Here is a 21990-nt window from a genome sequence, read left to right on the forward strand (position 1 = left end):
AGACCTGCCCCCAGCTCAACAGCTCCTGTTCTTACCATGGTCCTTCTATCTGGCATTACAGCTTCCCTGACATTCAACATCTTTCCCTCTCAATGAGACTCTTCCTCACAAGGAAGACAGAGACATGGCACTCAATGCCTCTTCTGGGCCTTAGGCCCAAGACTGCTCCGGTGTCCTCACGAAGCTTAAGATGTGTCCTCAAAACTGTTTGGAGACTTGCACTGACAGAACCGTTTCGCCTTTGCACCATCTGCTTTCTTGGAACCTGTAGAATGCTGTCACTATCAAGCACTTTCTTTGAACTCCACTCACACACTTGGCTCTGAACTTGACTCTCTCCTCAACTCCACTGACTAAAAACAGGAAGTGCTTCCCTTATTAACTGATCTAACCCCTCCCAGCTAGTGGGCTAATCCTTTCTGTTAACTGTATACTACCCTGTGTGGTGCAAACTATATCTCTATGCTATGTAATGGTTCCCCTAGTGGACAGACCTCCTTATTCCCAATGAAGGCCTTGAAGTAGAACCTCTTGGAAACAGAGACACAAATCAGCCATAAGGATAAAATGCAACACTCTTTATCAAACATATAACATAGCACATCTATATATATAATCGTCTTATCCCATCTGGCTGTCTGTCTGTCTTTCTGTCTGTCTGTTCTGGAAATCCCGCGTCACTCATTGGTCCGGCAGCGGCCAATCAGTGCCGCGGGATTTCTGAAAAAAGATGGCGGCCGTTAGCGGCTCATCTGCGGGACGGAGATGCAGCCGGGAGATGACCGGAGCGAGGCGCTCATCTCCCGGCCGGTAGCAGCAGATGGACCGCCGGCGCCGCTGACCTCCATGCGGAAGGGAGGACCGGGGAGCGGCGCTGCGGGTCGGGATACTTCTGCTGCGAGCAGCCGCTCATGTCCAGGCTTCTCGCAGTGGCAGTAGCCGTACAGGCAGCGGCGCTGACATCCATGCGGCTAGTGTGTCAAGGGAGGACCGGGGAGCGGCGCTGCGGGTCGGGATACTTCTGCTGCGAGCAGTCGCTCATCTCCCGGCTTCTCGCAGCGGAAGTAGCCGCACAGGCAGCAGCGCTCCCCGGTCCTCACCAATACGATTCCGCTCCCCGGTCCTCACAATACGATTCGATGATTGGTCGTGGTCTTCGGCCGCGACCAATCACTGATCTTGCCGCAAAAGTTAAACACCGCTGTGCTGATTGGTCGCGGATGCTGCCCGCGACCAATCACCGATTTGGGCGTCACATTTAAACACTGCTCTGATGATTGGTCGCGGACGCTGCCCGCGACCAATCACCGATTTGGGCACCACATTTAAACACCGCTGTGCTGATTGGTCGCAGACACTGCCCGCGACCAATCACCGATTTGGGCGCCACATTTAAATAGCGTCCGTGACCAATCAGCTCAGCGGTGCTTAACTTTTGCGGCAAGATCAGTGATTGGTCGCGGCCGAAGACCGTGACCAATCACCGATTTGTGCGCCACATTTAAATAGCGCCCGCGACCAATCACCGATCTTGCAGACACATTTAAAAACCGCTGTGCTGATTGGTCGCGGACGCTGCCCGCGACCAATCACCGATTTGGGCGCCACATTTAAACACCGCTGTGCTGATTGGTCACGGACGCTGACCGCGACCAATCACTGATTTGGCCGCCACATTTAAATAGCGGCCGCGACCAATCACCTATTTGGGCGCCACATTTAAACACTGCTGTGATGATTGGTCACGGACGCTGCCCGCGACCAATCACCAATTTGGGCGCCACATTTAAATAGCGCCCGCGACCAATCACCGATCTTGCAGACACATTTAAACACCGCTGTGCTGATTGGTCAAGGATGCTATTTAAATGTGGCGCCCAAATCGGTGATTGATCGCGGGCAGCGTCGGCGACCAATCAGCACAGCGGTGTTTAAATGTGGCGCCAAGATCGGTGATTGGTCGCGTCCACTATTTAAATGTGGCGCCCAAATCGGTGATTGGTCGTGGGCAGCGCCCGCGACCAATCAGCGATTTTGAACACAAATGTCCGGACCTTAGTAACACCATGCGGCTACTGTCGGGAGATCAGCAGCTAGCGTGTCAAGGGAGGACCGGGGAGCGGCGCTGCGGGTCGGGATACTTCTCCTGCGAGCGCCTGCTCATTTCCCAGCTTATCGCAGCGGAAGTATCCGCACAGGCAGCGCCGCTGACATTCATGCGGCTAGGGTGTGAAGGGAGGACCGGGGAGCGGCGCTGCGGGTCGGGATACTTCTGCTGCGAGCAGTCGCTCGTGTCCCGGCTTATCGCAGCGGAAGTATCCGCACAGGCAGCGCCGCTGACATTCATGCGGCTAGGGTGTGAAGGGAGGACCGGGGAGCGGCGCTGCGGGTCGGGATACTTCTGCTGCGAGCAGTCTCTCATCTCCCGGCTTCTCGGAGCGGAAGTAGCCGCACAGGCAGCCGCTCCCCGGTCCTCACCAATACGATTCGCTGATTGGTCGCGCCCTCCTGCCGCGACCAATCAGAGATTTTAACGCTAAATTCAAACACACTGTCCGCTCCTTAGTAACATGGCACGCGAGATTCAAAACCCGCTTCTATGATTGGTCGCGGACGCCGCCCGCGACCAATCACAGATTTTCGCGCCAAATTTAAACACGCTCTCCGGCCAATTACCGCAACATTTCAAATAGCTACGCCACCTTCGGGAGATAGCAGGGCTAACTCCGCCCATGTGGTCATGTGACTCACAAACTGCTCATAAAGTACTGAGCAGGTTTTCTCAGTCACACTGTGCGAGGGACTTCAGTCAGACTGTGCGAGGGACTTCTGTCACACTGTGCGAGGGACTTCTGTCACACTGTGCGAGGGACTTCTGTCACACAGTGCGAGGGACTTCTGTGCGAGGGAACAGGAGACACCACAACACACTGCTGGCAGACAAGCCCAGGATGCGGAAGCTCACAGAAAACTTCGGAAGCAGGAGACAACACCACACACTGCCGCCAGACAAGCCCAGGATGCGGAAGCTCACAAAAAAATTCGGCAACAGGAGACACCACGACACACTGCCGGCAGACAAGCCTAGGATGCGGAAGCTCACAGAAAACTTCGGGACCAGGAGACACCACAACACACTGCCGGCAGACAAGCCCAGGATACGGAATCTCACAGAAAATGTCGGGAACAGGAGACACCACAACACACTGTCGCCAGACAAGCCCAGGATGCCGAATGTCACAGACAACGTCGGGAACAAGAGACACCACATCACACTGGCGCCAGACAAGCCCAGGATGCGGAATCTCACCAAAAACGCCAGGAACAAGAGACACCACAACACACTGTCGCCAGACAAGCCCAGGATGTGGAATCTCACAGACAGCGTTGGAAACAGGAGACACCACAACACACTGCCGCCAGACAAGCCCAGGATGCGGAATCTCACAGACAACGTCGGGAACGGGAAACACTGCAACACACTGCGGCTAGACAGGAACACGATGCGGAATCCCATAGACAATGTCGGCTGAATGAATCTCCAGAACACGATTGACAAATTTATCAAAAACGAATCCTCTACCAACTAAGGCAAACCCAGCAGAACATTCAACAACTTGCACATTACGTAGCAGACAATGAAACTATAATTATTCAACACTACTGTGGGAAGATGAATGTAGTTTGTTCAAAATGCGAATCTCTGAATTTCATCGAGGAAAAAACATCTGACAATCAGTTTACTCAATGCTGCCAAAAAGGAAAAGTGATGCTACCAAGATGTCACTACTCAGATCTGTTTGAGCAGTTGATGAAAGGAACGCATGAACACAGTAGAAATTTTATGGAAAATATCAGAAGTATCAACAGTTCTCATGCGTTTGCTTCATTTGGTGCCAACATTGCACCGCCCCCTGGATTCGGACCGTATTGTTTTAAAATTCATGGCCAGATCTACCACCGCACTGGAACACTTCACCCAGAACTAGGACAACCACCAACATTTGCACAATTATACATAATTGATCCAAATGAGGCTACAGAACATAGGATGAACTGAAAAGAAATGAAAAGTGTAATGCAGAACTGATGAACCTAATTGCCGTACATTTACAAACAATCAGCCCATTTGCTGCCGCATATCGCATGCTAAAAGACGTCGAAGCTGAGGGGGAACAGAGAGCTATACAAAATGGGACGCAAAATGCCTTCTATTATCATGGCCATTAAACAAGAACGTCAACAAGATCCCCGATGTTACAACAAACCACGTGTAAGTGAGGTCGCAGCTGTTTTTCAAAACGATGATGGAGAGCCTCCTTTTCAAAGAGATATATTAGTCCATCTTAAGCCAGACAAAAACAACCCTGTCATTCCTAAAACACAACGTATTAGCATTTTGCACAGCAACCTTGATGCTCTTCTGTATCCGCTATTCTTTCCAAGCGGTGATCAAGGGTGGCATGAAAACCTACACCAGCAAGGAACTTCAAGAAGAATTACACAACTACAGTACTACAGTTTTCTTCTGTCTGTGCGAAATTACTTCAATCCTATTTTAAACGGTGGGAAACTGACACAACAGTACTTAGTCGACGCATACGTTAAAATTGAAGCTAATCGGCTAAATTTCATACGAATGAACCAAAAACAACTTAAAGATGAAGACTACTGCGTTCTTCAAGAACATTTGCAAAAACAATCCATTCAAAAAGGAATTCCAATTGGAAAAACAGTAATTCTCCCGTCGTCTTTTGAAGGTAGCCCCCGCAACATGCAACAGCGTTATCAAGATGCAATGGCAATAGTAACAAAGTATGGAAGACCTGACATTTTTTTAACAATGACCTGTAATCCTAAATGGCCGGAAATTAGCGAAAATCTACAACCCTGGCAGCAAGTTGAACACAGGCCGGACTTAGTTGCACGCGTATTTCGACTAAAACTCAGCAGCCTTTTTAAAGACATCAAAAATTGGCTTTTTGGAACAGTCGTAGCAATGGTACACGTCATAGAGTTTCAGAAACGAGGTCTCCCACATGCGCATATACTAATTATTTTAGACGCGGATTCTAAGTTTCGCACGGAGGACGAAATTGACAACATAGTGTGGGCTGAAATTCCTAACCAAGAAAAGTATCCTGAATTGTATAATATTGTTATCTGTAATATGGTTCATGGCCCATGTGGTGTAGCAAATCCAAAAAGTCCATGCATGGAAAACAGAAAGTGTACAAAAGGGTTTCCAAAGCAGTTGAAACAGCACACTGTTAAAGATTTGGATGGCTACCCATCCTACCGGAGACAACTGATTGATAACATTGTACACAACAAAAAGATTATAAATAACTCATGGATAGTTCCATACAACCCCTACTTATTAAAACGCTACAACTGTCACATCAACGTTGAAATCTGCGCTTCAATAAAAAGTGTTAAATATCTTTTCAAGTATATCTACAAGGGGCATGACAAAGCTAACGTTGAAATACAGCAAAAAACAGTCAATCACGATGAATCATCACGGTTTGTTGACTCAAGGTATGTCAGTGCTCCAGAAGCTGCTTGGAGAATATTTGCGTTTCCAATGCATTCACAGTCCCATGCCATTACACGTTTAGCTATTCATTTACCAAATCAACAGCAGCTTTATTTCTTTGAAAATGCTCAAGTCGAAGATGTCTCAAAAAATTTAAGCACAACGTCAACATTAATGGAATGGTTTTTGCTGAACCAACGTGACGAAAACGCAAGGCAGTATTTGTATCGAGAGATTCCAGAGCATTACGTTTGGAATAAAACTTGGAAGCCAAGACAACGAGGACTTAGCAGAATAATTGGACACATGTATACTGTTAGTGTCAAGGATCAAGAAAGATATTGCCTTCGGCTGTTACTACTGCATGTGAAAGGAGCTAGAAATTACGAAGATTTGAAAACAGTTAATGGAGTATTGCACGATACATTTAAAGCTGCAGCTTTGGATTTAGGACTTCTATTGGATGATACTATGTGGACACTTACTTTAGAAGACGCAGTTACCCTACATATGCCTAAGAAACTTCGTGAATTGTTTGCCTACATTTGTGTCTTTAGACCGTCTACAAATCCGGCTCAACTTTTTGACAAATTTCAAAGAACATATAATTGAAGATTACTGCTTACGTCTTCACAACAAAAGTGGAAATTGTCAAAATTGCGAATCTTATGCCATGCAAGATGTCCAAAATGTCCTACTACTGCATGGAAAAACATTTTCAGACTTTAATTTGCCACAGCCTGCAAGTCAAGTTGCCCAAATTCAAGAGTATGACGAAGCTTATGAATTATTGTTGGCAACAGAGAAGAAAAACTCCTTAAATCAAGAACAACGGATTGCATATGATACTATTGTGAGCGCTGTAGAAAACCAAGCCGATCCAACGCCAAAATATTTCTTTATTGACGGTCCTGGAGGCAGCGGTAAAACATACCTCTATGAAGTTTTAATGCATCACGTTAGAGGGTTGGGAAAAGTCGTATTGCCATCGGCTACAACAGGTATTGCAGCAAACCTTTTAAGAGGAGGTCGCACTATGCATTCACTCTTTGGGATACCAGTTCCAGTCAATGAAATCTCCGTTTCCAGAATCAAACAAGACACATTTGCAGGAAAACAGTTAAACAGTGCAAATCTTTTGATACTTGATGAGTGCACCATGGCACCCAAATATGCTTTGAGCTTAATTGACAGACTTCTGCGTGAAGTTATGACTACAAATATTGCAGAAAAGAATGAAATTCCTTTTGGAGGTAAAGTTTTTGTCCTTGGCGGAGATTTTAGGCAATGCCTTCCAGTTGTACCAAATGGAACAAGAACAAATATTATCGAGTCAACCTTAAAAATGTCAGACCTTTGGAAAGAGTTTAGTAAACTCCAACTAATTAACAACATGCGATCTTCTGACCCAGAGTACAGCAACTGGCTTCTTAAACTTGGTAATGGTGAACTTAGCAATGAATATAACCTTGGAGAAGACATTATTGAAATACCAGAAGACATGTTGTGCACTGACTGCATCGTAAGTGATGCTTTTGGACAACGCGTTGAAATAGATGTGAACGACCAAAGCAGTGTTGAGAGGGCCTCTTCCTATGCAATTCTCTGTCTGAAGAACGATGACATAGCTCTGCTAAATTCCCATGTGATGGATAGAATGCCTGGAGAGTATAAATTGTACAAAAGTGATGATTCGGTGGATGTCGACAATGAAGATGAACGAGAGCATTATCCAGTTGAATTTTTAAATAGTGTTACGCCATCAGGAATGCCATCCCACAGACTACAACTTAAAGTTGGAGCAATCGTAATGTTGCTGCGGAATCTAAATACAAGAAATGGTCTATGTAATGGAACTCGCCTTATTGTTACTGGACTCCATTCCCACATAATTCAATCAAGAGTGATCACTGGATCTGCAAAAGGAGACGAAGTGTTCATTCCACGCATTGATTTATGTCCTTCAGACACCGGTCTTCCATTTAGGCTTCAACGTCGACAGTTTCCAGTAAAGCCAGCATTTGCCATGACAATAAACAAGTCACAAGGTCAAACTCTACACCGTGTTGGCATATATTTACCGGAGCCCGTTTTTGGTCATGGACAACTCTATGTTGCATTTTCAAGAGTTAAAATGAGGTCCAATGTCAAGGTGCAAGTTTTGGATACCCATTTACAAGGAAAGTTGCTTACAGATAGTCCAAAAGTATTCACCAAAAATATTGTGTACAAAAATATTTTAGGTTGATATTGTTAAGAAATATATTCTAGGGTCGTACTTCTTTTGTCCGATGATTCATTGTAAAATATTGTTACATATTCATGGAATAGTTTATATATTTTGATCATCTGTTTAATAATTTTGTTCAGTTGTATTAAGTTCTATAACCAATAATAGTTAATAATAAAGTATTATTTTGTGTATTTATTGTATTATTGTTAAATCTTCATAGCGGCATCTGCAGCATGTGCTACTAAAGTGAATGCAGATTTGTGCCTCTCCACGCACTTAGTCCCGGCGTGGAAAGCAGCGAATCTACAGACAGCAGCTAATCACAGCAGTATCTGAGAGCGCGTGCTGTGCCTCACATCCTGCGAGGAGCTGCTGAAAACAGGACAGACAGCGCTGGAGCAGAGAAAGGAAACAAGGTGAGTATTAGGGTTTAGTTATTTAACTGTGCTGTGGAGATGGGAGAATGAGTAGGTCATACAAAACCAGGATAAGGAGGCCATACAAGTTAAGATGAGGAAGGCGTACAATCAAAAATAAGTCAGCCATACAAACCAGGATTAGAGGAATGAGGCAGCCATACAAACCACATTGACAGACCGCGCTGTGGATGCTGGATGTGACACGATGACGGATAACCCCGGCCACAGCCCGTCATTCACTGTGGTGCGCGGAACAGGAGACCCCTGGCTGCAGCCGCAAATAGTTGTGATGTAAACGGATGCAAGATCCGGCTGCAGGCGGGAGAATTACGTGCTGGCTGTGCGTCGTCAGCGATGTGGTCACAAGCAGGATTGACAACATGACGTAATGACAAAATTCATTAGGGGCACCGAGGGGATACATTGTGAAGTTAATTTAAGGTAGTGCACAACCCATTTAAACACTGCTTCGCTGATTAGTCGCGCCCGGTCAGCCGCATACATATTCTAGAATACCCGATGCATTAGAATCGGGCCACCATCTAGTTATCATATAATACTATGCACACTAATTCCTTCTTGACACAGCATCTTCATCTATTCCCCCTACACATTCCCTTAGCAGCAAAGCACATCTGCGCTGGTCTGTGCTTCAACTGCACAGACTTGAGGTTTACAGTCAGAGCCGGCCTTAGGCTAAATGGTGCCCTGTGCAAAATTGCTCTTTGGTGCCTGTCTCCTCATCATTTTGCTCAAAACACCTACATGGTGTATGGAGCTGTGGTCTGCTTCACTTCCAGCTGAATTTAGACCTGCTAACAGCTGAATATGGAAAAAGACAAATGGGTTTCAAACGGTTTTCCTGCGCTGCTGGTACACCACGTGGAGAGAACATTTCAGGAATCCAAAGTTTCCATTATGGATTTTATTTCTGTTTGTCACACTGTTAAAATCAACACGTTTCGAAGTCTTACTGACTTCTTCATCAGGACATGAATATAACAAATCTAACCATATATCGTACACCTCCATTTATGTACTCTCTCAAAAGAGACAAAAAAAAGACAAGCAAGGGGAGGGAGGATCATAGGAACCGCATCATAGGGCAAGTGTCAGAGTTCACCACTTGTCGTATAGTACACTCAAAAAGTATTTGGAGCGCTAATAAAATATCATTTGAAACCAGTATCATATGAATTTAACATCACTAGATAAGGAAAGAGAACAAAAGGAGAAAAAATACAAACATCTATATTAAAATTCTCTATTAAATCCTATCCACTGAACTAAATATACACCTTTTATCAGAGAGGTTCACGCTTAGTCTGTAGCCCACTGATAATTTCTGTCAGTCTCATTTATTAGGGAAAAAAGAAAGGGGATGAAAAAATTAAAACCAATATAAAAACATTTCCAGCAAATCCACTTGCTGGTGTGGCACGCTGCTACTACAGGTACCACAGGACCCAAAAGGGTGCATGGATGGACTTCTCCACAAGAGGCCCTCACTACAAGCAAACACCTCCACCCTTCCACCTCATACCACCAGAGGGAGCCCTGTTAGGGATATATATACTGGAGGGTGGAGTTAGGCAGTCAGAAAGTCAGAGAGCGTGCTGGCGCTGAGACCAGTAAAGAAGCAGCACGTGAGCTGCTGTGTGTGTTCTGAGGGCCCCGAGTGTGGCCGAGGCAAGGAGAGAGGAGAAAGGAGTTAAGGAGGCAGAGGAGCATTACAGGCTCACGCCAAGACACAATCCGGACACCGGTTCCGTGCCTACAGGGTCCTCTATACCTGTAGCACCCTGAGGATTCGGCTGCTACAGGGGTATTGCACCTCAACCCAGAGGTGTGGTATTCCACTCCCGGGTAAGGATGGAGTGTGGAACTGAGCTCAGTTAGCTGCATGCACTACACACATCCCATTTCCGGGGAACAGACCGATGGTACTCCCACTAGAGAAATGTGCAGGTACGACAGTGTCTGTTCCTGGCTGGAGTGGGAGGGGGGTGGAACATCCCAGTAGTGTAGGGGCAGATAGGGGGAGCAGTTTGGGTAGTGCTAGGAGCTCATTGGGTGCTGGTCACCTGAGCTCACACATAGAGGGAGTATATAAGGTGGGCACCATCTTAGGACAGGGTCTTTTGCAGAGTGAGGTCAGTCTGTCAGAGCAGAGGAGAAGAGCAGCTCCAAGGCCAAGAGAGAGAGAGAGGAGAAAGAAAGACCCAGAGGGGGAGAAAGAAGGAACTCCAAGAGCCCAAATTAGACCAGAGGGTGAAGAGTTGGCAACAGGGTACCGGATCCCAAGCTGGCAGAGGCTACAGCACACCTTAGCCAGGAACCGGAGGTCGTGGGCAGGACCGATCTGCCACGATCACCCACTAAATCCACCCGGAAGGCAGACCAGGAATAGGGTCAGGGAACCCAGAGACAAGGGTTTACCACCAAGAGGCCCGAGGGAGCCGGACATAGGTGGATCCCTGGTGGGGAAGGCCAGAGAAGAGGACAGGACAGAAAGGGAGCTCAGGACCACACTCCGGAGTTGCCTGGGAGTTGACCGAGTCCAGGACCTGGTGGACGCAGCACGGCTCGGGTGGTCACTTAAGGCCGGAGTGACCAGAACAACTGCAGTAAGTAAACAAACCCTGAACTGCACAGCCCGACTCTGAGTCTCATTTCCATCCTCGCTGCACCACCACAACCCCCATCCTCTGCAACTGACCCCCTGAGGCTATACCCCTCCCGTTGGGGGTTATACTACCTGAGCTGCATACACACCACCAGCCTCAGCGGACCCTGCTGCAGCGGCGGCCGTAGTGACCGCAAATCAACGGGTGGCGTAGTCGACATAAAAGAACATCTAGTAACATCTATAAGGACTGCCACACACTGAGTTTGACACCCTGGGCACGGACCGGGTCACAGCCACTCGGAGACTACAACCCCCATCTGATCCGGCTCCGGGTTTCCCTAACAGCACTGGCCCAGGGGGCGCGTCAACTTTGGCGTAGTCAGCAGGATAACGTGCCCGCAACAACCGGGTACTGCGTGCCTGAAGAAAAGTTCACCGTTACCTCAAAAAGAAGTCTCCCGCCGGTTCCGGAGGGTCCCCGCCAACGGACCCCATCACAGGTCGTTTCCCGCCGGTTGTCCGCCATTTGCAGCTTTTTCCCTCCATCCATGGAGTTTCCCGCCACTGGGAGACGATTCCCGCCATTTCCGAAGATTGGGGGAGCGGACGTCATTATGGGCGTGCCAGAGGGTGGCAAGAGACCACCTCCCATCGTGGGCCAGGTCGAAGAATGGCGCCAAAAGCGGAAACCGCGCCCACCAACAGAGACTGTGATGCTGGAAGTGTCCATCAGCGTGAGAGAACTGCCCCTGGAACTGACAATCACTAAGTTGCCCCGGGACCACCCTCAATGTGGGCGGAGACAGAAGAAGAGAACAAAGATGGGTGTCGCCTGGAGCAGTCTGGAGAGAGCGCACCCGGAGACAAGACGTCTGGAGGGAGAGTCAGGCAGCACCGACCCGGTGGTCAGGAGCCTGTTGCAGGTCGCCACTCCAGAAGGCCTGCTGGAGATCCTAGCACAGCTCCCCCGAGACCGGGAGTGTGCACAGACCGCGCTGGAGGGCCTCGCACGGAGGATGGCCCGGGTGCAGCGGGAGACGTTGGCGGAGTGGAGCCGAGAGATGGCCCAGCAGACCGAAACCCGTCAGCGGAGCACGCCACCCGAGACGAGGAGACAGACCGCCTCTGAGGATGGCGCAGGAGGAATGAAGGCAGGAGACGGCGCCGAGAAGGGAGCTGAATGGACGGAGGCAAGTAAAGGGGACGTCTCTACCCCGAGCCGGGAAACCGCGTGCCTGCCCCAGCTCCCCGTCGCAGAGCCCGAAATTCCCCCTGCCGTGCCCGTCGCTGCATCGTCACCGCCGCAGACTAGGCCTCAACCGGAAACCGCGGCCGCGACCCCTGTGACGTCACACGCCTCGACCTCGAGCGTGGCCAAGCAGGAAATACCACCGGCCTGGTCGCAAGGCCTAGTACCTCCGGGCGCCGCAATACCAACAGCGCCCCCTACCTCCGCGGAGCCACCGGCCTGGCCGCAGGGCCGAGTAACCACGGGCGCCGCCGTTCTTACGGTGCCCTTTTCCTTTAGCGTGCCCCAAGCCTGGTCGCAAGGCCTGGTCAACCCGGGCGCCGCTACCATCAACGCGCCCTCAACATCTAGAGTGCCGCACCTGGGTGAAGATCTATTTGCCCAGCATACGTGCCCGGATGGGCAGCCCTTCATATGGCCCCAGGAGTACATTCAGCTGGAACTCCAGAGAGCAAGGCCCATGTGCGAGCCCCTGATTCCGGCTCCGAAGCCCGTAAAGAGGACCTCGCCCCCGCTGGAGGAGGCACAGTTCGAGTGGGACCCCACCGGAGAAGACCTCATGGGGTTCACTCAGGAGACTCGGGCGGCCGCAGCAGAGCGTGCAGAGTGCTGCCGGCAGCAGCTCGAGGTCTTCGAGAGGGAGCGGAGAGAGAGGCGGGTCCGGGAACAGCAAGCGCAGATAAGGAGCGCGGAGCAGAAGAGCCGGACCAGGAGGAATCCCCGTGCAGCTCATGGTCCCCCTTCCACTGGGACTGTGATAAAATTCAACATGCAGCACGGATGGGGCTTTATCAGAGACCATCATACCCCCGGCGACGTCTTTGTGACCCGCAGAGACGTAGAAAGCCATCTGCCGGAGGGACACAGAGGTCGTGACCTGTATGTAGGGGACGAGGTCACCTTCACCCGGCGCAAGTGTGCCAAAGGACCCTACGCCCTCCATGTGCATCGCCTGACAGAGGAGGAGCTGCGGTGTGAGGAGGAGCAAGAGGACCCGGACGGGTCTGAAACTGAAACCAACCAACAAGAAGGAGCAGGAGGACGCCGTCGTTGAAGTACGGTAGAGAGAGACTGTATAAAGTTGCCCGTCGGGGTACCAAGAACTGTTGCTGCTTAAAATAGTCCCCGTTGGGACCAGCCAAGAGTGAACTGTTAACCCCGTGTGTCCCTATTCCCACTGACCGAGGACTGAGAGCGGTCATCCCTAGTTCCTAATACCTGGCCGAGGACTGAGAGCGGCCATATCCCCTTGTATATAGTTGCGCTTCCTAAAGCGCCCCCTACCGGTTTTATAGGAAACTGTTTTATTCCAAGAGAGACTGTCGCACTTTACCCGGTCACAAGTTGCACCGTGGCCGGAGGAACAAGAGTGTTATTTATGATAAGTTTTATATGAAAAGTTTATGCTGATAATATATGATGTTTTATATGTTTATGTTTTATGAAAAAAAAATGTATGTTTGTGGATGTTTATATCTTACAGCCCGAGGACGTGCTGTGATTTACCAGGGGGGAATGTAGCACCCTGAGGATTCGGCTGCTACAGGGGTATTGCACCTCAACCCAGAGGTGTGGTATTCCACTCCCGGGTAAGGATGGAGTGTGGAACTGAGCTCAGTTAGCTGCATGCACTACACACATCCCATTTCCGGGGAACAGACCGATGGTACTCCCACTAGAGAAATGTGCAGGTACGACAGTGTCTGTTCCTGGCTGGAGTGGGAGGGGGGTGGAACATCCCAGTAGTGTAGGGGCAGATAGGGGGAGCAGTCTGGGTAGTGCTAGGAGCTCATTGGGTGCTGGTCACCTGAGCTCACACATAGAGGGAGTATATAAGGTGGGCACCATCTTAGGACAGGGTCTTTTGCAGAGTGAGGTCAGTCTGTCAGAGCAGAGGAGAAGAGCAGCTCCAAGGCCAAGAGAGAGAGAGAGGAGAAAGAAAGACCCAGAGGGGGAGAAAGAAGGAACTCCAAGAGCCCAAATTAGACCAGAGGGTGAAGAGTTGGCAACAGGGTACCGGATCCCAAGCTGGCAGAGGCTACAGCACACCTTAGCCAGGAACCGGAGGTCGTGGGCAGGACCGATCTGCCACGATCACCCACTAAATCCACCCGGAAGGCAGACCAGGAATAGGGTCAGGGAACCCAGAGACAAGGGTTTACCACCAAGAGGCCCGAGGGAGCCGGACATAGGTGGATCCCTGGTGGGGAAGGCCAGAGAAGAGGACAGGACAGAAAGGGAGCTCAGGACCACACTCCGGAGTTGCCTGGGAGTTGACCGAGTCCAGGACCTGGTGGACGCAGCACGGCTCGGGTGGTCACTTAAGGCCGGAGTGACCAGAACAACTGCAGTAAGTAAACAAACCCTGAACTGCACAGCCCGACTCTGAGTCTCATTTCCATCCTCGCTGCACCACCACAACCCCCATCCTCTGCAACTGACCCCCTGAGGCTATACCCCTCCCGTTGGGGGTTATACTACCTGAGCTGCATACACACCACCAGCCTCAGCGGACCCTGCTGCAGCGGCGGCCGTAGTGACCGCAAATCAACGGGTGGCGTAGTCGACATAAAAGAACATCTAGTAACATCTATAAGGACTGCCACACACTGAGTTTGACACCCTGGGCACGGACCGGGTCACAGCCACTCGGAGACTACAACCCCCATCTGATCCGGCTCCGGGTATCCCTAACAGCACTGGCCCAGGGGGCGCGTCATACCCAGTAGGGAATACCGGCACACCAGGATGCTTCCAGACCCCTGGTCATCCTGAAGCTACCAGCAATAACAGGACTAGGAACCACGAAGGCCCCGGCGTCCAGGGATAGTGGTTGCCAAGGAAAAGTCCTACTACCAAGCGGTTAGGTGAGAGAGCAACACAACACAGAAGCTAGGCTAAGTTTCAGGCTGGCCAGCAGCTTAGAGAGAGGAAGACATGGATCAGGAGGCCTTATACCCACTCACTGCGGAGAGTCCTGAAGTGCACCCTTCCTAGCAAGTACCCTGGACCATACCTGCCGTTACACCAGTAAAGGTACTGAAGCGAATTCCCTGTGTGCGTGTCCGTAATTCCCCCTGACCCGACCGGGCCATCTCTCACCTGCATCCCTTCTATCAATCCTGCCCAGGGGTCCCGCTCCGCCTGTGGAGAGCAGAAACATCCCAGCTGCCATCCCATCACCCCCGGAGGTCTGCAGCAGCGCTGGTAACTATTACCAGAAACCACAGGTGGCGTCACGAGACAAACTATTAACAAAACCCCTTTTAAAGAGTGACCCCAGAGTACGGGCCCGGGAGCCGACTGCCGTGACATCCCAAGGAGGTAAAGGCCCGGGTACCGAGTCCCCATATCCCCCTGGGCGAGTCACTGGTTTGTCACGATCTCATGGATTAGTGAATACTTACCTGTCGGTCATGTTAACACTTAGTCCGTAGCACCATTGGTCATTTCTGTTAGTCTATCAAACTGGGCAAAGGAGGAGGGGTTTTTTGAGAGATAAGAGAAGAAATGGGAATCATCAACTAGCCCTCCAAGTGATAAACATCTGCTGGTGAGCGCAGGCTCCTGTACTAATTCCGCAATACTGAACTTCAGTATGGTTGGACAGAGATAAAAAAGTAAGTTAGATCCTGTTCCTCCACTGAAATTTCATTAACTATTTCATAAAATTGTGTGGGGGCGTGGGGGAGGAGGGGGAATTGAGCTTTACCTAATCATGGGTTGACCAGTAAAAATTATTTTATCACTTTGTTTAAAACACCCCTGAGGAGTGTGCATCTCCTGCCAGAGGGGAGTACACATCGTTTAGCTTTCTATAGAATTCGTACTCCAGTCAGGCAGGAGATGTGCGCTCCTATCTCCTTATCGGGGAATTTCTCAAGGTTTTGAGCGATTAATGGGGATTAATAATGAGGGAAAGTCCTCGATGATACTCAAATATCACTTGAGTATCTGGGTACTCGGATGTGCTTGGCGAGCACTGGCTGGTGCTCGGACTGAATGATTGAATCCCCGTCCCGCATGTTTGCCACCTGTTACACAGCCAATAAACATGCGGGGATTGCTTGCCAGTCACTGTAATGCCGTAGCCATCTTGGTAGTTGCATTACTGTGATTGGCTGGCCGCATTGCCTCATCAGAGATTATTAAAGGACCAGCATCGCCACGCTCAGCACACTAATGCCATTGCACAGCTCAGGGACAGCTGTGATTGGAGGGAGACAGTAGTTGTCCAGGAGTGGGTGTGCACAGTTTTAGGAATCAGAGTCCTCTAGTGGTAATTCTGTTACTGATGCTGAACCATCATATTAAAAATCCTTCTAACGGCTAATCTTGTGTTTTGCTGTTTCTATACAATACATTCCGCATTTAGCCTAGGGTCAGCTGCTGGAACAAAGAGAGTGGCTGAATACAGCCTCTAGGCAGGGCTTAGGGCGTTGCAGTCCACTGCTAAATATATAGTTGCTGCAGGTGAGTGGTGATGACTCGCCCAGAGGGATGGGGATGACTGGGTACCCGGGCCTTTGCCTGGCCTTGAGGATGTCGCAGTGGTGGGCTCCCGGGCCCGTACCCTGGGGTCATCTTTTAAAAGGGGATTATTTGTTAACTCTATGAAAGTTCGTGACGCCACCTGTGGTTTCTGGTGAGAATCACCAGCGCTGCGGCAGTCTACTGAGGCCGGTGATATGGCAGCTCGATGGTATAGCTCCCCACAGGTGGAGCTAGGCCTCAGGGCAGCGTACAGAGAGGGGGATGTGACGCGCCCCTGGGCCTGTGTCGCGCTGCGTTGCGCACGCGGGAGCTTACCCGGAGCCGGATCTGTTGAGGGTTGTAGTCTCGTGGCGGTGACCCGGTCCGTGCCCAGGGAGTCGAACTGAGCGGCGATGTATCAGCGGTAGATGTTGGACGACTACGCCACCCGTTGAGTACAGCTAAGGAGCTGCTGCTGCAGGGCAGACCGCTGAGGCCGGTGGTAGGATTGTGCAGCGTGATAGTATAACCCCCAACGGGAGGGGTATGGCCTCAGGGCAGCCGACGTGGATGATGGGGGTAGCAGGAACCACTCGGAGACGGTACGGTGTAGTTCAGGGTCTTTACTGGTGACAAAGATAGACCCTCCCGGAGTACTGGCTAGCGATTGGGGCCTGGTCAGTCCTTGAGCAGATGGGATCTCCCCTGGCCAGGCGGAGTTGTAGGCCTCCCAAACTAACTGTACTCTTCTGGCTACCTTGCTAGAGGCGGGTATAAGTAGCCCACGTCCCTGAGTGTACCGTGTGGTGCTCACCCGTATGGCCGGTGACTCGGGGCCTTCTAGTAGCTTCCGCTCCACGACGGCGGTGCTGGTCCCATGCGTGTGACCGTGCCTTCGGGTTTCTTGGCCAGAGGACCTGGAATCCCCTGCCTGACGGATTCTGCTGCTGGGTAGGAGTTAGTCCCCACAGCCTCGGACTCCGGGTCCGGTAAGAAATCTTCTCAGTCAGGGCGAGCTCTGCAGCTGCAGCCCCTGACTCCTTGTAACACTGCTCCCACAGAGCTCCTGATGTTCTGTTCCTATATTTGCTTCTTTTCTCTGTCTCTACTTCTTCTCTACTCCCTAACCCTGCCTCAGCCCTAGGTTTATATAGGGGAAGTTCTTCCCCTCCCAGGACTGGGCAGGAGGTGTGGCATGCATAGGATTCCTGACCAGGAGACCTCCCACCTGCTCTCAGACATAACATTGCTGTTACTGTGGAAACCAGACCCCTGGGGTGCCACAGATGCAGGACAGAGGGGACCCAGCCGGGTCAGAGCAAGAATAGCAGCACACACGAAAGTAACTTCAGTACCTTTTACTGATGGAAATTCAGACACGTCCCGGAGCACTGTAGGGTGAGGGGTGCACATCCGGATTCTCCCCAGTGAGCGGGTGTAGGGCCTCCTGTCTCTTGCCTCTCTGTAGTAAGTTTCTGACCTGCCTGGAGCTAGGCCTAACTTGGTTTCTGTTCTGCACCTGCTGACCTGGTGATAGGGCCTTCTGTTGGAGATCACTCTCCCTATTCTTTCGAGTCTCCGTGATTCCTGACCCTGGTACGTATCAGCTTTTGGTGATCCTGGGACATGTAGTTCGCCAGGGGTTCCGGTTGTTTTCTACTGGCCATGAAGATCCATGTAGACTCTCGGACCCGGTGTCCGATATATTCTTCGGGGTGAGCTGGTTAAGCTACTCTGCCCCCTATGTTACTCACTTTCCACTCGCCTTCAGCCCCGCTCGGGCCCTCACTAGGCTACACACACTGCAGCCGGGACGCTGCTCTTCTTCGCCGTTCTCAGAGTGTCGGCACACTCCTAGCTCTTTATTCTGAGCTCTGTGAGTTCTAGTCTGGACTCACTCTACAGACAGTACTGAACTCTTTCTGCAGGAACTGCTAGGCTCTGGCTCAACTGCACTGACTCCTTCTGTGTCTGAGCAGGAACTCCCTAGCTGCTCTGTACTCTAGCAGGCTAGGAACTGAACTGCCTAGCTCCACCTTCCCTATTTATATCCCTAACGGGCTCCCTCTGGTGGTCTGAGGTGGAAGGTGGAGGTGTGTGTATGCTGTGGGGGCCTTTTGTGGAGAAATCCAGGAATACACCCCTCTAGCATCTGCGGGCGCCACAGTGACCACTCTTTTTTTTGTTTCAAAAATTGACTATTGTCTTCCATATCATTTAACTAGCTTTGTGTTAAATTACTGTGGATTGAAACTTAAAAAAATTGCTAGGCATACTACAAGTGTCAAATTGTTTTTTCTATTAAAAAAAAATATTTTCAATTAATCAAGGAAACTTGGTTCCCAGAGACCTACCAATTAGAAAATGTGTGCAGTACAAGATAGGGAAGTGGAACTGCACCTGTTGCTGGAGCACAAGCAACATGCCCAACCACGACACATAGCTTCCTGTCCCACTTTGCAGAGAGGGATGGGAGACCACTTTTGAAGCCACACCAATGCGAACAGTTGGTTGGCTGGATAGCAGATAATGCTTCCAGCATGCTTGCCAGCACCACCCAGTCTTCCACACGGTCTAGTTACACCAACCAAGAGTCTGGATCACTTAATCTTCACCCTGATCCACCTTCCTCACACCATGTTGAGTCCCAGGAGACCAGTGATCCCACACTAGGACACTCTGAGGAGCTCTTTACATCAACATTTCTTGATTATGGCCTCTCACCCTGCATGTTCCAAGAGGGAAAGGAGGACATGCTGTTTAGAGATGTACAAAATTTAGATCAGCCACAGTCACAAGAAGATGACTGTGGGGAGATGGAAAATTTTGTCTAAGGAGATAGATGATGATGAGACACAGTTGCCGATAAGTCAGGTTGCTGATAAGTCACCAAGTTAGGAGGACCAGGGTGCGGCAGTGGAAGATAAGGTGATGGATGACGAAGTCACTGACCCAACCTGGGAAGCTGGCAAGCAGAGTGAGGCCAGCAGCACTGAGGGGGAGGGATCGGCAGCACCAAAACAGGCAGGAAGAGGCAGTGGAGTGACCAGAGGGAGAAGGTGGGCAACTGTTCCACAGAGCAACGACACTCGTCAAAGAATTAAGTGTTCCCCAGTCTGGAAAAGAGTTCTGAGGCAAAAAAATGGTCATTTACATCCTGGGCAAGATCAGCAAGAGCCTAACCACCACTAGCATGATCAGGCACATGTCGTCTAAGCACCCGACTCGGTGGGCCGAATGCCTAGGTCCACAATTGGTGCTAGCGGGTGACTCCACTGCCTCTTTCCCTGTGCTAGGTGCTTGCCAATCCATTGTCCATGACACTGGCGCAGATGACTCCCGCCCTGCACCTGTCCTTGCATATTTTGAGGCACCATCATCAGGCACTTCCAAATCCTTGTCCCAGCACAGCTTTCCTCTGTCCCTACCACAGGTCTTGGGATGAAAAAGAAAGTTCCCAGCAACCCACTTACAGAACCAAATGCTTAGCAGGCACATTTCCAGGCTGTTTGTCTTGGAAATCATGCCATTTAGACTTGTGGACAAGGATTCCCGTCGACTTATGGCAGCAGCCGTACCTCGCTACACATCCCCAGCCACCACTATTCCTCCCGATGTGGCGTCCCTTCCCTTATACCAGCACATGTCCCGGAACATCACCTGTGCCCTTACCAACGCACTTATTGGGATTGTCCACTTAACGACTGACATATGGACAAGCGCTTGTGTCCAGGATGACACACTGGGTGAACATTGTGGAGGCCGGGGCCGAGTCCCACCCTGGAATGGCACATGTGCTACGGACGCCGAGGATTGCTAGCCCTACTTCTATCAGGGTTTCCTCCACCTTCTACATAAGTTCCTGAAACCCCTCCAGCTCCTCCTTATCCTCTATCTCCGATTTGATATCTCAGAGCATATTGTCCACATCAGCCAGAAGCTGGAAGCTGTGCAGCAATACCTCAGTGAAGCGGCCACAGGCTCTGCTGAAGCTAATTTGTCTAGGAAACGAAAAGCACACCGTGGCAGAGTTATTGAAAGGAAAAACAGACCAGACAGATCTATGGCTCTCACAGCTGAACCTACAACCAGGCATGGTCGTGTGTGATAAAGGACGTAATCTGGTGGTGGCTGAGAAGATGGCAAGCTCACACACGTACCGTGCTTTGCCCACGTGCTGAATTTGGTAGTTCAGTGGTTTCTGAAAACCTACCCAGACTTGCCAGAGCTTCTGGTAAAGGTATGCCGCATCAGTGCCCATTTATGCAAGTCAGCTACAGCTGCCGGCCATCTGGCAGTACTGCAGCAGCACATGCAAGTACCAGCTCATTGATTGGTGTGTGACATGACCACACGATGGAACTCCCCACTGCACATGCTGGCAAGGCTTTGTGAGCAGCACAGGTCAGTTGTGAAATACCAGCTCCAACACGCCCGTCAGTATTCTGGTCAGCCTCAGCACATAACAAATGAAGAGTGGGCATGGATGTATGACATTTCTGCGGTTCTCCAGGACTTTGAAGACTCCACAAAGATGGTGAGCGGCGATGATGCCATAATCAGCACAATGATCCCGCTTCTGTGCCTACTTAAACAGTCACTGCTCACAATTAAACATGAAGTTTTGCATGCAGACCAGGTAGAGATGAAGGAAGACATGAGACAGGGAGATACTACCCAACCCAGCCTCATCTCATCTGCTCAGTGTAGATTGGGTAACAATGAGGAGGTGGAGGCTGAGGAAAAGGAGTAACAGGAGCTGGTGCTAGCGCAACAGAAGCTAGTACCCACACAAGCTTCGTCCCGTCTCTCCTACGTAGATACATAGGTGGGTTGAGGAGGAAGAGAGGGAGGAGGAGATGGAGAGTTGTCATTATGGTGGAGACAGGGAAGTGTTGGCTGTAGGCAGCTTGGCACATATGCCCAACTTTATGTACCACTGCCTTTTCAGTGACCCTCGGGTTATATTCGTTTGGCCAAAAAAGAGTAGTGGTTGTCCACCCTGCTAGACCCACGCTACAAGGAAAACTTTGCATCTCTCCTTCCTGAGATGGAGAGGTCTACTAAAATGGTGCTATACCAGAAGACCATTGTGGAAAGTATGGTGAAAAAATTCCCATCAGACAACGCTAGCAGCAGGGTGAAGCTTCATTGCCCAACCAAGAAGGGGAGGCGAGGGAGACACACGCCGGGTACAGCAGAGTCAGGAGTACACGGTCAAAGACCTGGGTCAATTTCATGACACTCTCCCAGCGTCCAGGCCCGGATTACTGGGTATTTTTGACAAGGAGGGAAAAGTTTTTAAAGATGGTCAAACAAAACCTGGCCGACAAAACCAGCATACTCCCTAATTCCTCTGCAACCTTTAACTATTGGGTCTCAAAGCTGTCAATCTATGCCTTGGAGATGTTGTGCTGCCCTGCCGTTAGCGTCTTCTCTGAGCAGGTT

At 50.4% G+C, this 21990-nt stretch overlaps 1 long non-coding RNA gene across 1 annotated transcript in view; it reads right to left on the reverse strand.

The window, feature by feature from the left end:
- LOC141172612 (uncharacterized) overlaps window positions 1–21990 on the reverse strand; it is a 51691-nt gene that overhangs the window by 2440 nt on the left and 27261 nt on the right. The gene's annotated exons all lie outside the window — the stretch shown is intronic.

Source organism: Phyllobates terribilis, unplaced genomic scaffold, assembly GCF_046119375.1.
Source record: "Phyllobates terribilis strain yellow unplaced genomic scaffold, ASM4611937v1 Scaffold_12__6_contigs__length_324123572, whole genome shotgun sequence".
Taxonomy (NCBI): domain Eukaryota; kingdom Metazoa; phylum Chordata; class Amphibia; order Anura; family Dendrobatidae; genus Phyllobates; species Phyllobates terribilis.